Source organism: Bos indicus, chromosome 17 (genome assembly GCF_029378745.1).
Source record: "Bos indicus isolate NIAB-ARS_2022 breed Sahiwal x Tharparkar chromosome 17, NIAB-ARS_B.indTharparkar_mat_pri_1.0, whole genome shotgun sequence".
Taxonomy (NCBI): domain Eukaryota; kingdom Metazoa; phylum Chordata; class Mammalia; order Artiodactyla; family Bovidae; genus Bos; species Bos indicus.
This window is the reverse complement of record NC_091776.1, coordinates 66,704,417-66,720,629: the sequence shown is the minus strand read 5'-3', so window position 1 is coordinate 66,720,629 and position 16,213 is coordinate 66,704,417. Positions and strand designations below refer to the sequence as shown.

The 16,213-nt window shown below is 50.8% G+C and overlaps 1 long non-coding RNA gene across 1 annotated transcript in view; it reads right to left on the bottom strand.

Moving 5' to 3' along the window:
* Positions 1–16,213, bottom strand: part of LOC139176767 (uncharacterized) — a 36,276-nt gene that overhangs the window by 14,482 nt on the left and 5,581 nt on the right. Inside the window, exon 2 of the long non-coding RNA XR_011561217.1 lies at positions 14,674–14,731. This is a non-coding gene — a long non-coding RNA (uncharacterized lncRNA). The remainder of the gene's footprint in view (positions 1–14,673; positions 14,732–16,213) is intronic.

Genomic DNA, 16,213 nt, shown 5'->3' with positions numbered 1-16,213 from the left:
TCCTTAAATAGGACTTGATCGTCTCATCCTTTTGTACTTACTATCCTCATCAATAGAAAACAATAGACTTGGCTTTAAGGGGGAAAAAATCAATACATGCAGAGCGGAGTGCTCTGCTTGCTCACAATGATAGCCATCGTTATCAAGAAGGAGCAGACAACAAAATGCCAAGCTGCGGTCTTCTCCAAACAGGGGAGTCGGGGGCAACCGGAATCGCTGTCTCTCTATCTTCTCCACCACAATCCCTCTCTTAACTCTCCTCAGGCAACTACAGGCCAGCTATGCGTAAATTTCAAAGCAAATCATGGTTCGCTCACCTTAACAGAGATGCGATTCCTCGGGAAGAAGTCCTGTTGGAGGCGGGGCCTGGAGCCTGGTGGGAGGGCTTTGTCGGGCATTTCTGAGCCCTTTTCTCCAGGCTCTGGAGCCTGGCACGGAAGCCAACGCTGTCAGATGGCTGAGGCACGTGGCTGTGGCCCCAGACCGCAGAGCCCCATAATCAGAGGCAGAGGAGCAAAGCGAATTCCGCAGAGGAGGGGAAAGGGGAGGCTAGCCCTTTTTTAAAAAAAATCCTAAGTGGTAGGCACACAGATGGACATGATTTCACATCTGTGTGTTAACTAAAGAGCCTAGGGGTAGATAAACTGGGCTCTCAACTCCACCATGTCCCGCTAGCTGTGTGGCCTCATGCAGGCCACTTAACCTCTCTGAGCTTCATTCTTTCTACACAATAGGGATCAAACAGACCTCGTAGGCTTGCAGAGCAGATTAAGTAAGGGAAGAAAAGCATATAAAGAGCAGTAGACAGTCAGAAATAATTATGGGTTATCAATGAGCATGCATGCATTTGTGATATACTATCGATATTATTTAAAAAAAAAAAAACACCTACAGTGTGCCTGCCAGTGATGGGAAAGGTTTCTCACTCATATCCAGTCAGCCTCTCTTGACAACCCAACAAGTCTGAGGCCATTTTGCCCCACTCTAACTAGAGGAAACTGAGCCTTGGTAAGGCAGGGTGACCCATCAGGGATGACCATCTGCACGGAGATCAGGTCTGTGTGACTCACAGAGGACTCGCTGGCTCTGACCACCGCCCACTACCCCTAGGAGCATCTGGTCTACGCAGCTTCTAAACCGAGGTCATCCGGAACGTCTCCTGTGTGCCTGTGTAAACCAAGGGCAGGAATTCTGGAAACAGACCGGATTCAAGCGATTCTCCCCCCATCATCACTCTACAGCTCGGGCCAGCTCTTTCCCCTCCAAGCCTCAGTTTTACGGTCTGTCCAATGGGCATGCCCTTGGGATCCTCATGAGATTTCATTAAGACGGTTAATGCATGTAAGGACCTCACGGAACAGTGGGAGTGGCAGGCTGTGGTGTGACTATCCCCATTTTACAGAAAAGGAGAGCTGGACCCTGGGCCATCCTCACTCCCTCACTCACCCATCCATCCATTCATTCATTCCCTCTTTCATCCCTTAGCTTGTTGACCGGAGAAGCACACCCCTCTACCCAGGTCTCCGGGGGTGTCAGCACCCCTGAAATGCATGTGGGGGAGAGGGAGGCCGGGAGCAGGTCTCCCCGCTCCCCAGGCCTTCTTGTCTCTCCCTGCTGAGGAGGCAGCTGCAGCCAGACATTTGGAAACCATTACGAACATCCCCGCCTGACTCTGTTCCCCCCAGTGCGTAGCTTAAAGCAACAGATTCCAAGGAATTTTGGCTGCGTTCCTTGGCAGAGAGAGACCCAGGAGGAATGGTGGAGAGAGCTGTCTCCTCTCCGCCCCGTCCACACATGGTCCTCTTCATGTCAGGGTCCGGGGCGGCGCACAGCAGACCCAGAGGGGGGCGGGCAGGAGCTGATGCCAGGAGGAGGACTCGGGTCTCCACCCAGACTCGGCGAGGTCCTGATGGAGCCCCCGTTCTGAGCCTCAGTTTCCCCATCTGTACCTGGAAGTCATCCCAGCATGAAGACTCCCTAGCCTTACTGAGAGGGACCCAGCATTCGATGTCAATTAAATGCCCGATGCATAGTAGGTGATGGAGAAATTCTGTCTCTCCGGTTCTCATTTCAAGGTTGCTTGTTGATGTGACTAAGAAAACAGGAAGGTGGATTAAGTGAGAGCCTGGTGAAGCTGTGAGGCCCCCAGACTGCCGGATGCCCTTGACAAAGCCACTTCCCCTTCCTCTGCCGCCGTCTCCCCAGTCTTCCAGCTCTGGCACCCCGACTTTCTTAGCTGGGCACCCTGCCCGCCTTGGGGGCTCCCAGCACAACCCTTGCCCAGATGGCCCTCCAAAGCCCCTCACGTCTTCCTCTCTCCCGACCTCCCTCCATCATTTTATCTCATTTCTTTCTGTTTCCTTGTTCTCTCTCTTCTGCTCCTTTGGTTACATCTTCTCATGTGTTTCCTTTGCTCCTCGCTCTCTCCAGCCTCTCCCTTCAATCTCCATGTGTTTTTGTCTCTCTATCTCCTTGAATATCCCTCTCTGCCTGTCCCTCTTTCCTATCTGTGCCTCTCTCCCTCCCTCCCTCCTTCTGTCTCTCTCCCCCTCTTTCTCTCTCCCTCTCTCTCTCTGACTCCCGCCCTCCACCCCATCACTTTGTTCCCTGCCCCTCCACACCTCTCTGCCTCTCCCCCTTCCCCACCACCTCCTGTCTACTTCCATCCGTTTCATCCACAGAAGCCCATTCATCCCAGAAGCCGCCAGGACTCTGTCGGGAGCCCCAGCATTCCGTGATGAGGCTCTCGTGAGTGATTTCTCTCCCCGCTGCGTCACTGAGCCCTGTCAGACTGCTTTCTGCAGGGCTGCACTGTCTGTTCCCCGTCTGCCCCCTCCAGCTTCTCCCGGAGCCCTCTGCTCTGAGAATGGACCTTCTGCAGGCATCATCACCAGCTCGCTCCGCCCTGGCTTCCGGATGCAGGTCCTGAAGGGGTTCAGGGTGCAGAAGGCAAGATCGGCTGGATACCCTGTGGTTTTGACTCCACCCCAGGGTCCAGGTCCTGGTGGGCGGCCAGCTCCCGCAGCCACGCCTGTCTCCAGGTCCCAGGAACTCCCCCTTCTCTCTCTCAGGCCTGGGGTGCTGACGGCTCCCCACTGTTGCCAGCCCAGAGGTGCCGCACCTTGCCTTTGGCTCCCCTAACCCTGGCCACGCTCTGATCACTCTGGCCTTCGTTATGCATCCCTTTGGTCACCCCAGGTTGAATTGCCACTTGTGTCGTTATGCGACCAAGATGGATGCAAATTTCCCCCTTCTGCCAAACCCCTCCTGCCGTCTTCTCCCCCTCTTCTCTCCTTCGACACCTCTCCACCCCTCTGCTCTCACCCACCCTCCTGCACGGGGCCCAGATCCACTCCCTAGACATACTGGGAGTTCCGCAAGGGGCAGACCTTGTCTAGACCTCCAGGGCACCCCTGCCCAGAGCCCTGCATCTAGGCAGCTCTCAGAGGCTGTTAAAATATCGCTGAATGAGTCTGGGCAGTGGAGGGGCAAGACTGTAACCAGCACGCCAGCACGTGACGTGTGTCTGCAGCACTGCGTGCATGCTCAGAGGCATCCGCTCTGGGGCTGTCCCTCCCCTTCCCAGGTGTCCCGTCAGAGCCCCTGCAGCCGTCCGGTGGGGAGGGGTGTCCCGGACAATGGGACGCGGCCATGCTCCAGCACCCCCAATTCCACAGCACCTCTCTGCATGCCCTGAGCTCACGGATGGGAGGGCTCCCCTGCTCCTGGCACCCATTCAAGCTGCCTGGTGAACTAAATTGATTTTTTATCGTTGCTCTGGAGCGAGCTTAATGAATCTGTTAGTGACGGCTGCCTGCCCCAAATGCCTCCCAATGCCTGAGCCTCCAGAACCGTTCTTCCTACAAAAGAAAAGGCGTTATTTAAGGTTCAGCCTCCACCCCTGAGAGTGTCCGGGGATCAACTGTGCCATGCCTCATCCTTTCTGGGTGTTTCCCGTCCTGGGGTGAGGCTCTAACACGGGTTAGGAATGGAAAGGCAATTGAAGAGGTTAGTACACGTGGGCTTAGGGACCAATGGTCCATCTGTGCATCCATCCATCCATTCATCTATCCACTTATTCACATGTTTACCCACCCATCCACCCAACCATTCATCCACCCACCCAGCCATCTGTTTATCTATTCATCCATCCATTCATGCATCCATGCTTCCATCTATTCACCTATCCTGCAATCCATCCAACCATTCCTTCATCTATCCATACATTTAACCACCTACTCATCCAACCATCCATCCATACATCCTTCCATGAACTAACCCACCCATTCATCTATCCACGTGTCCACTCACTCATCCATCTATCCACCCACCCACCTTTCATCCACCCATTCATTCATTTACCTACCTATCCATCTGGGCATCCACTCATCCACCTATCATTCCATCCATTCACCCATTCCTTCATCTAACCATACATCTATTCATTCATTCATCAAACCACCTGTGCATCCACTCTTCCATCCATCCTTCCCTTCATCCATCCATCCATTCACCTGTCCATCCATCCACAAACCCATCCATCTCTCCACTGTTTCACTTATTTCTTCATTCACTTGACTTTATGCATACTGATTATGAAACCCAATGTCCTTATGGTGGTCTGCAGGGTAACACACAACTGCCCCTCAAGCTGTCTCCCTCTACTCTCCCCGCTTCCCCCACTGCAATATCTCTGACACTGCTGCTGCAGGCCCTGTGTATCTGCTCTCCTCTCTACCAGAAACTGTCCTTCCTGGACACCCCCATGGCTTACCCCTCCCTCGACTAGGCCTCTGCTCAAACTTCATCCCTCAGCACATCACTCTTTATCCGTTGTGCCACATGTGCTCAGTTGTGCCCGACTCTTTGTGACCCCGTGGACTGTAGCCCGCCAGGCTCCTCTGTCCATGGGATTCTCCAGACAAGAACACTGGAGTGGGTTGCCATTCCCTCCTCCAGAGAGTCTCCCCAACCCAGGGGTCGAACCCATGTCTCCTGTGTCTCTTGCATTGCAGGCAGATTCTTTACCCTCTGAGCCCCCTTTTAATTTCCACAGAGTTCTCCTTGCCGTCTGACATTACACAATAAATTAATTTATCTTGTTCAGTGTCTACTGTCTCCCACTGGAATGAAGCTCCATGAAGATAAGGGCTGTCCCAGTTCTCCTGGCCATGGCATCCCACCTCCTAGAACCATGCCTGGTCTGTAATCAGTACTCAGGACAGTTGACTTATTGAATCAATTATTTCATTAGCTAATACACGTTCCGTTACTTCTGTCACATATGAAGCCCTGAAATGAATGGTCAATGAAACCAGGCAGAGTCCTTCCCCCTACAGGACACCAGCTCCCTGGAAACACAGGATGGAAGAGGAGACTGAGCCAAACAACCACACACGTGATAGTAAAACTCCCTCTGGGCTAACAGCCTTGATGACGGTCACCTGGGGTCTATAAACATTTTAGGTTGTTTGAGTTGTATTTCTTTTTTTTATTTTTTCTTTTTTTTTTTTGCTCGCACCCATGGCATCCTGTCTGCCACATCACCCACGTAGATGCTGGTTGAACCTAGAACCTACTCTTCTCAAGGCTCATCTCTGTCGCTCCAGGCCCTCCGTCAGCAAGAAGAGAGGGCAATGGTGGGAGTGGGGGCAGTGCTCCCTCCTCTCTGAGCTGGGCCTGGGCCTGGCTTAGAGCGTGGATACGACTGGGTTTGCTCCCTCTTTTCCCTTCTTCCACCCAAGGCAGGGGCCAGGGCTACGGTGCTGCCCTGCCTCAGGGAAGAGGTGTTTAAGTAAGCCAGAGGCCCTTCCCATGTTTTATGCAGTGTCTGCTTACATTAGTCGCTCAGCCATGTCTGACCCTTTGTGAGTCTTTGCAACTGTAACCCACCAGGATCCTCTCTCCATGGGATTCTCCAGGTGAGAATACTGGAGTAAGTAGCCATTCTCTTCTCCGGTGTATCTTCCTGACCCAGGGATTGAACCCAGGTCTCCTTCATTGCAGGCAGATTTTTTAGTCTCTGAGCCATCTGGGAAGTGCCTGAGTCTCCCTAAATGTGATCCTGGGTAGCCTGTGGGGTGAAGGGACTGAAGCCCAACTTTGGTGACAACAGGTATGCAGGAGGAGCACCCCAAGACCAAAATGAGGTTGGGGCTGGATGGTGGGGAAGGTGGGGACCTGAGGGTATTGAAGATGTTACCAGACCTCAGAAGGCACAGTAGTGGGTGCACCAAGGGAGGTGTAATCTTGGCCACAGAAGCTCCCTGAGACCTCCTTCCCCAAGATCCCCATGCCTGCAGCTTGAGGATGGCGAGTCATGGCTATAGCAGTTCATTTTCCTCCAAAAGGCAACATTTCCAGTCCTCTCTGCTCTTCACCAGCCTTGCCATACCCCACCAAGAAGCAGAGTCTATTCCCCTTCCCCTTGACCCTGGGAGGGCTTATGACTGCTCTGATAAATAAAGTGCATTAATAGTGATAACATGTGACTTTGGTGGTGGGGTGGGAAGGGTAGATCTAAAAAAGCCTGACATGCTGCAGTCCATGGGGTCACAAAGAGTTGGGCATGACTCAGCAACTGAACGACAACAACAGTGGCACTAAAAGAGACACAGCTTCTACCCAGTCCTCTTCTGCTTGGGTTGCTCAGGCTTGGAACCAGCCGCCATGCTGTGAGGAAGCCCAGGCTCCATGGGGAGGCTGTGGACAGATGTGCTGGCCTGTGGCCCCAGCCAAGGTCTCAGCTTACAACCCTCATCAGCCATCTAATAGGCAAGTAAGTGAGACTTCAGATGACTCTAGTTCCTGACCTTCAAGTCTTCCAGTTGAAGTCCTAGATAAGCCAGCCCCACTGTGGCCGCTCTGAAGTTCTGACCCACAGACACTATGAGCATCATACATGCTCAGTAGTGTGTGCACTGGGTTTGGGCGTGATTTTTTCTAACACAGCCAGGTTAACTGGGATAGCAAGTACATAGACTATAGCTCCCAGTGGGCCAATCACTGTGCTAAGCAACTTGCAAATATTCACTCCCTTAATCTTCAAGTTGTCTCCTAGAAGTCCTATTCACATCTACATTTTACAGGTGAGGACCTGACGCACAGAAAGGTAAAGCAACTTGCCCAAGGCTGCAGAATAAGAGGTTGAACTGGGCTTGAACCCAAGCAGTTTGACTCCAGGGCTCACATTCTTAATGACTGGCCAGGGCAGCCTAATGCAATTTGCATCCTTAGGGAAGTGGTAGAAATTTAAGTGTGATCAATGGAGTTCCACCTTGTAGATGCACAACCTCAGGGGATTACTGTCTCTTGTAATCAAAACTGGAGCTCTTTCCAACTCTACAGGATAAGACTTCTCTGTTGAATGCAAGTTGATAAATAGAATCCAGAAAACTAGGGATGGGTGAATGGATGGATGGATGGATGAATGGATGGATAAATGGATAGATGGATGAATTGATGGATAAATGGAAAGATGGATAAATGAATAGATGAATGGATGAGTAGATGGCAGAATGGATAGATGGAGGGATGGATGGATGGATGGATGAATGGATGGATAAATGGAAAGATGGATAAATAAATAGATGAATGGATGAGTGGATGACTGAATGGATAGACAGATGAATGGATGGGTGGATGGATAGATGGATGGATGGATGATGAATGAATGAATGGGTGGATGGATGGATGGATGGATAAATGAATAGATGGATAGACGTATGGGTGCATGGATAGATACATAATGGTAGTCAGTGATAAGTAGTTTATTTTTTGTGGCTTTTTTACATTCAGTTCAATTCAGTCACTCAGTCGTGTCTAACTCTTTGTGACCCCATGGACTGCAGCATGCCAGGCCTTCCTGTCCATCACCAACTCCCAGAGTTTACTCAAACTCATGTCCATTGAGTCAGTGATGTCATCCAACTATCTCATCCTCTGTTGTCCCCTTCTCCTCCTGCCTTCAATCTTTCCCAACATCAGGGTCTTTTCAAATGAGGCAGATCTTTGCATCAGGTGGCCAAAGTATTGGAGCTTCAACTTCAACATCAGTCCTTCCAATGAATATTCAGGACTGATTTCCTTCAGGATGGACTGGTTAGATCTCCTTGCAGTCCTAGGGACTCTCAAGAGTCTTCTCCAACACCACAGTTTAAAAGCATCAATTCTTCAGCACTCAGCTTTCTTTATAGTCCCACTCTCACATCCATACACGACCACTGGAAAAACCATAGCTTTGACTAGACAGACCTTTATTGGCCAAGTGATGCCTCTGCTTTTTACATATACAGGAGTTATAGCTTAATGACAAGGCTTGTTCTGCAGTATTTGAGAAGGACAAATGAGAGATGAAGTCCCAGCTCCATGTTTCACCAACTCTCTCAGAGCCTCAGTTTCCTCATCTGTAAAATGGTCATGACCTTATCCCTCTCAGGGGATGTGACAAAGATCCATGGAGATAACACTTTTAAAGCACTTCTCATGACGCCAGCCCCTCATAAATGCTAGATTCCTCCTCTGGCCCTATCCCCTTGTCCATCCCCTTTCCTCACGCTGGCCCAGCTCCCACAAGTCCCCAGCTGGCCTGTGGCTCCCTGAGATGTCTCAGGCAGCAGGGGTCCCTCCCCAGCCCCCGCTCCCCTCGAGCTGGTGGTCATAGAAGTGTGTCTCCCTCTAACGTACGATGCCAGGCTGCTGGCAGCCTCCAGCGCCGAGCACAGCTGCCAGGCCGGCACGCCTCCTTCCACACAGCTGCTGGGATGCGACCTTGTCTATCAGGCAGCCCCAGGAAACCCGCTGAGTGCGCTCCCAGCTTGGGAGGTGACATAAATATTTTCCAACATGCAGGCAACAGTCTGATTGGTGCCTTCCCCAGAGTGCCAAACTCCAAGCTTGGGGCCGCAGAAGCAAAAAGGGAAAAAACAAAAAAAATTCCTTTTGCCAGTGAAGTCTGGCTCCTTCCTTCACTGAAGTGTTTAACTCTTCCTATCTCCCATTTGTTTCCTTGTTTACTCCAAGTTCTAACCCAAATGCTGACACGCAGCAGGGTTCAGTGAAATACTCCCAGTGATGAGGACAGCCCTGGCCCTTACCTCACTGAGCCAACACACCATCTAGGGCAGCATCTCAGACCTGAGTGTGCATTAGAACCGTCCAACGTGAGAATAATATGGTGGCTTAAAACTTAATATAAGATATGTTTTAGAGTCCTTGTCTCTCAGAGATAGATGCAGCGCAATCCAAAGATATCATGACAGGGTGTCTAGATTTGCTCCAAAACAATACAGGAGGAGTCACACAGGGAAAGTAGTATTATCGCCTTTAAATTCCAGATGACAAAACTGAGTCTTGGAGAGACTGGTGCCTCAGCCAGGGAGTGCTGGCAGGGCACTTGAACCCAGGAAATGTGTCTTCAGAGCCTCTAAACCCTGAGCTCCTGGTAAGACATTATCTCAGCGTCTTCACTGACCGCTTCCCCAGGTGACATGCCCCTGGAAACCCAGAAAGTCACACGCAGGGAGTTCTGTAATTCTATCTCATGTGCTTATCCTACTCTTTGTGACCCCATGGACTGTAGCCCGCCAGGCTCCTCTGTCCATGGGATTTTTCAGGCAAGAGTACTGGAGTAAGTTGCCATTTTTCTTCTCCAGGGGATCTTCCCGACCCAGGGATAGAACCCATGTCTTCTGTGTCTCCTGCATTACAGGTGGATTCTTTACCCGCTGAGACATCGGGGGAGCCCCAATTCTATCTCATAAACAGATGCAAATCAGGTCCTTGAGCGAGATGGGAATGTTCCTGTTTTGAAAATGAAAAATAGTGGTGTGGTTTTCTTTGCAGCTACCATCTCCTGAGCCACGGTGTCACAGTCACAGTGGAGTGCGATCCATACCTGTCCTGTCATCGGAGGCTGGCGACTCCTGCAGGGAGATGCGCAGTCCTCAGCAAGGTGTGGGGAGAGCCCTGCCTGAGGTCACACACAGGCATCTGAGGGTGAAGGGAAGTCGGCCTGACAGCCAAACCCACCCTGATCCCCTTCCGGCCACCGAGCTGCCTGGAGATGAACACGGCAGCTCACCCTGAGGATACAGGACACTGTAGTGAAGAACGTGGTCGGTGCATTTTTTTTACAGAAAAGCTAAGAAGGTGCCTCGCCAAAGCAGCGTCTTGCATCCCACTTGACCTGATTTTGAGGGCAAGGTGTTCCAAAAGTGAATGAACACAGTCAGGACTACTGAGCGTACCAGCTGAGGAGTGCCGAGCACCTGAGCTTTCGGTGGCCTGATCTGCTGCGACGCGAGCCTCCCGATCCCCCGGAGGAGAGAGGCCGGTGAGCGTTCTCCTCACCCCTGGGGCCCCTGGGACGCTGAGCCCTCTCTGTTCTCTGAGAAGATGGGGAGGGGTCCCAGTGGAGGTCCCAGAGAAGACCCTTCCTGTGCTTTGACATCCTCCCCCAAGGAGAGTGGCCTTATTTTGGGGAGAGGGGGTGGGAAGGGAAGAATATCAACATAGATTCTCCCTTTATATGACAATATTAATTCCAGATGGGTCTTGTGAACACAGAGCCAAATGTAAAAATTAATAAAAATTTGAAGATAAAAATGGAAAGTTAATGACACTAGGGAAGGGAAGGTATTTCTTAAGCAGAAAAAAAAAAAACAAAGAAATAAATCACAAAGGAAGGGAAAATTGGATAGATTTGTGTACCTGAAATGAAACAGAAGGAGAAAAAAAGATTTAACTAAAGACATCATAAGTGAAATTAAAATCTGGCTGAAAAATGGATGAAGAGTATTTGCAACCCTCATGATAAACAAACGGCCAGTGCCCCATATATTTTTTTTTAACCAGGATCTTGCATATCAAATAGAAAACACTAAAACCCTAAGAGAAAAAAAGTCAAAGGAAATAAACAGATAGTTCCTAGAAGAAGAAATGTAATTGACAGATGAACTCATGAAAAAAAAAAAAAAATGTATATAGCCAATCTCAAGAGAAACAAATTGTTGGTTGGGCAAAGATTTAAAGAAGTGGATTCTGTACTGGTGAGAGGCAGCTGAGCGAGGGCCCTTCACCACTGCTGGAGAGGGAACTCACCCTTCTAGAAGGCGTCTACTTGTGTGGCTTCCCAGGATGAGCTGGTGGTAAAGAATACACCGGCCAACGCAGGAGACAGAAGAGACGTGGGTTCGATCCCTGGATTGGGAAGATCCCCCGTAGGGGGTCATGGCAACCCACTCCAGTATTCTTGCCTGGAGAATCCCATGGACAGAGGAGCCTGGTGGGCTACAGATAGGGTTGCAAATCAAGAGACCTAAAACTTCCATTTCTGGCCTATTAAAACCACTTCCAAAAACCTATCCTCAGGGAAAATCATGTGTACAAAGGTCAGAACCATCCCAAGTATTCACTCTACATCATGGATTGGACATATGATGGGGTTCTGTACGCCTCTTTAGAAAGTAGTTAAAGACTCACAATTAAGACAGAATGTGGTAAAATATCTCGTACACAAAAACTGCATTTTAGAAATGATCTTGAAGTCGGTGTGAGCCTGTGGCTGTATGGACCTGCGTAAATGCAGAAATGCTAGGTGGAAGGATATTCATCATAAAACACCATAAAATTAACAGCAGATTTGGGAATTGGGGACGATGTTTAATTGTCTTCCTTATATTTTTATATGTTACAATGTTCTATTACAAGCACATATTATTTTTGTAATAAGGAAAAATTTTAAGCCAATCCAGTAAAATTAGAAAAGCTGCCCTCCACTTGGGGCCATCTGCACAGGTAGAGGCCTCGAAAGATGTGTAAGGGAAGGCAGGGTTGCTCAGCCTTGGGGCTGGTGGCATTCCAGGTCAAATAATTCTTTGTGGTGGAGGCTGTGCATTATGGGGTGTGCAGCAGCAGCCCTGGCCTCTACCCATCAAATGCAAGCAACAAACTTGCCAAGCTGTAACAAGCAAGTATGCCTCCAGACCTGGCCAAATGGGGGTGGGGAGGTGGAGGAGGACCAAAAATCACTTCTGGGTGAGAACCACTGCAGCCAGGAGTAAGGAAGGAGCAGTTTATCTTTAAGGTATCTATTTCTTTTTGGTTGTGCTGGGTCTTCACTGCTACGCAGGCTTTTCTCTAGCTGCAGCGAGTGGAGGCTACTCTTCCTTGCGGTGCGGAAATTTCTCATCGTGGTGGCCTCTCTTGCTGCAGGGCTCTGGAGCACAGGCTCAGTAGTTGTGGCACATGGGCTCTGTTTGTCGCTCCATGGCATGTGGAATCTTCCCGGACCAGGGATCGAACCCGTGTCTCCTGCGTTGGCAGGAGGATTCTTTACCACTGAGCCACAGGGAAGCCCAGGAAGGAGCACTTATCATCTCTTGGTTCTGGGGATGATACTCATGCAACCCTGGGTTCACTCATTCATTCATTTAATGGACATTTTCATATCCTAGCTCTGAGTGCTGGGGGACCACCGCGCTGGTCCCACATCATAGTCTCACGGTGTGGACTCAGGAAAGTCACCCAAGGCTCCTGTATTGGTAAAACCCTCCCTGAGCCCTTTCTGAGGTGCTAGTCCAGCCACGAGGAGCATGCAGCCAGGGACGGTGCCATGGGACTCCAGGCTCTGCTCTCCAGAGGTCACAGTCTGGGAGAGACAGCCACGAGTCCACTACACAAACAGCTATGTTTGTGGAGAGGGATGGGTGTTAACAGGTGATGTCAGTGGTGATGGATGAATGGAAGAGAGACTGTCAGGGAGGGTAACAATGGTGGCCATGCCTTTAAAGATAGCCCTTTACACGCGCACTGCACTTTACAGTTTATAAAGTGAGACAGAGTATTAAAAGGCAGCAACATCACTTTGCCGACAAAGGTCGGTATAGTCAAAGCTATGGTTTTTCCAGTAGTCATGTATGGATGTGAGAGTTGAACTGTAAAGAAAGCTGAGCACCAAAGAACTGATGCTTTCGAACTGTGGTGCTGGAGAAGACTCTTGAGAGTCCCTTGGACTGCAGGAAGACCAAACCAGTCCATCCTAAAGGAAATCAGTCCTGAATATTCATTGGAAGGACTGGCGCTGAGGCTGAAGCTCCAATACTTTGGCCACCTAATGCGAAGAGCTGACTCATTGGAAAAGACCCTGATGCTGGAAAAGATTGAGGGCAGGAGGAGAAGGGGATGACAGAGGATGAGATGGTTGCATGACATCACCGACTCGATGGACGTGCGTTTGAGCAAACTCCGGAAGACAGTGAAGGACAGGGAAGCCTGGCGTGCTGTGGTCTGTGGGGTCGCAAAGAGTCGGACACGAATGAGTGACTGAACAGCAACAACAAAAGGAGATCCTCAGGGTTTTGGCAGGAAACCAATAGTACATTTTGTGGAGTTTACCTGAGAGAGTTTAAGGATGGGGTACTTCGAAAGCAAGGGAGGGGGGAGGAAAAGCCATCAGGGATGAGGCAACAGCATTTGAGAGCAACCAACAGCCAAGAACCCGTCCATCCTTCGGCCTAAAGGAGCCTCAGGAAGGTGCTGAGTCCTGGGGAGAGTTGTGGCTGCCACCAGGGGAGACAGCCTCCCCACAGAAAGGGATGCAGCAGGGGGAAGGAATTTCTCAATGTCACTCTCCTCCTGCCCTCCAGGCTCCTGACATCGCCTCCCACTGGCCAGACCCTACAGAACACCCGAGAGCAAGGGAGCCTGATACCGGTGTGGGTCAGACACGTGAGTCAAACCACAGCTGGAGAAGGTAAAGGAGATCGAGAGGGGCGTACCGAAGAAGTCAGGGCAGAAAGCATTGTCTTGTCTTCTCATTCCACCACCACAGCAATCCTACGAGGTAGATTTTGTTATCTTCCTTTTATATAATGTTCAGAGAGCTATAGTGATTTTCCCAAAGTCATACAGCTACAGGGGATGGAAGCAAGACTGAAAGCACGGTTTGCCTGGGTCTCTGAGTTCCAGGCTTTATTGTTAGGAGAAATCTGGGTTCAAATCCCCGCCCCTCCACTTATGAGCTTTTGACCTTGGGCGACACCTGTGTATCACTGTATGTGGATGTACCTACGAAGCGGGGTTAGTGGCACCTACACCAGCGAGCTGCTGAGGGCTGGGTCAGAAGTGTAGGTTGTAGGGCCCCTGCTGGGAGGGAAGGGAGCTGACTCAGGCAGAGGCCTGCCCACTTCCCACTGGGCAGCTATTAACCAGCGCATCAGACTCTGCATTAGGCAGGGGGCAATTTATCCGCCTTCTCCTCCACCTGCAGAATCGATCTCCATGCTCAGCTGCCTCATTGAGATTCAGGTCCTCCGCTCCGGGACTCCATCCCAGTGTCTGGTCAATAGCTTATATTTTTAATTTGTCAATAATCAGTCGGGACCTTGGCCAGTGCCCCGCGGAGGGAGGGCTCAGCAAGATCACTCCACAGTAGCGGGAGAGGAGGGCAGAGTGCGTGAAGGGGAACAGATCCTTGAGCTGGGCTAACAAACCCAGGTGGGGATGGCAAACAGCTGGGGTAGCCACAGCAGCCACGGCCTGGGTGTCGCGAGACCTCAGACACGAGCCTGAAGTGGACAAAACCTGGGTTCAACACCAGCTCTGCCACTTTAAGGACAGGTGGCCTTGACAAGGTCAAAAACCGGTCAAGGCGGCTCTGGCCAAGAGACTTACCTCTCGGAGCCTTCATTTCCACGTTTGTCAGGCAGCCGCTGTAATAACGAACAATAACCTGCAGGGTGCTAGAACAGCCAGTGACTTCATACAGGCAAAGTTGCCGAGGAAAATGCCTGGCACATATACACATTAACTACAGTGGTTTTATTTTTAGCCAAACAAAAGACACAGTTTATAAATAAAACAGTAGTTATCAGTATCCTTGCTGATTCTTAATACAGATGGGGAACCGGACACCCACAGAGCAGAAATGACCGTTCCCGTTTTACAGATGAGGAGACTGAGGCTCAGAGAAGAGAAATTATTTGCCGCGAGTCACACAGCTGGAGGGTGGGAGAGCTGCAGTTGCAAAGCCAAGCCTCCTGCTTCTAATCATCATGCAAAAGTCAGAGTCTGCAGTGTAAGTGCCCAGAACAAACGCAGCTTCACCTCCCTCCCTCCAATCTTGCCATGTTTTCTCCCCCCGACCTTTTTTTGTGTGTGTGTGAATAAGTACATTGCTTCCTTCTCTTTGAGGAGCAAGCACAGTGCCCACCAGAGGACAGGGAAGTGAGAACAGCAGGAAAATCTATTTTTTATGAGTCTTTACCCATCCTGTCACCTAAAAAAAAAAGGAAAAACTCAATTCCTACCTGTCCTGTGCCCCTCCCAAATAAAGAGCACAGGAGAGATCAGGAGCACTGGAATGGGGAGTGGGGGGGGGGTGGCTGAAGAAATCAGCACTGCCCAGGAGGGAGCAGGGGTCTTCCCAAGGTCAAAGGGCAGACAGCGTTAGAGCCAGGACATGCATATAGCATGTCGATGGCCAGCCCTAGACTTTCTTTCCTAGTCCTTTGCCTCTAACATCATGGGAGCCTGGTTCCCCATGGCTGTTGATGCCTCTTCTTGTGGACTCCACTGTCAGGCCCCATGGGACAGGCAGATTCCCTAAGACAAGCCAGGCAGATGCTCCAGTTTTCTGTGGGCTGTCCAGCAGGCTCACAAGACACACGTGCCTGCCCAGCTTTCCCTGCTGCAGCCTCCAGGTCCCACCCAGCCCTGGAGACTTCCCCCCTCTTCATCCTGCCCGGCTCCTCAGTCTCCAGAGAACCTACCCTCCTGAGTCTGCATCTATTGAAAGATGCTTTTCCACCAGAACACTCCCCAGACACCAGCAGAATCCCCCATAGGTAGCATCCAGAAGCTGTTAAACGCCCCCCAGGGACTCCCAGAGCTCCTGGGACCCACTTCGAAGTGTCGATCACAGGCAGGGATCTCAGGGAGCCCAGAACATTGGTTTCTCAGGAACCTCTGTGGCCACCTAACCCCCTTCCTATTGAACAGAGGGGACACAGAGCCAGCTGGCAAAGGGCAGGGATTCTGCTCTTTGTGCGTGGCACCCCTCACCTCCTCACCAGTGCTGGGAGTGGTAAGTGGGTCAGAACCAGTCCGTCTTCAGGGCTGCAGACAACTCCAAGGGAATCAGGCTCTCTTGAGAGCCTCCTAGTGGGCTCATTGTCTCAGGCTGGTGGATGGAGTAAGGAGGGTGAGTTTGTCT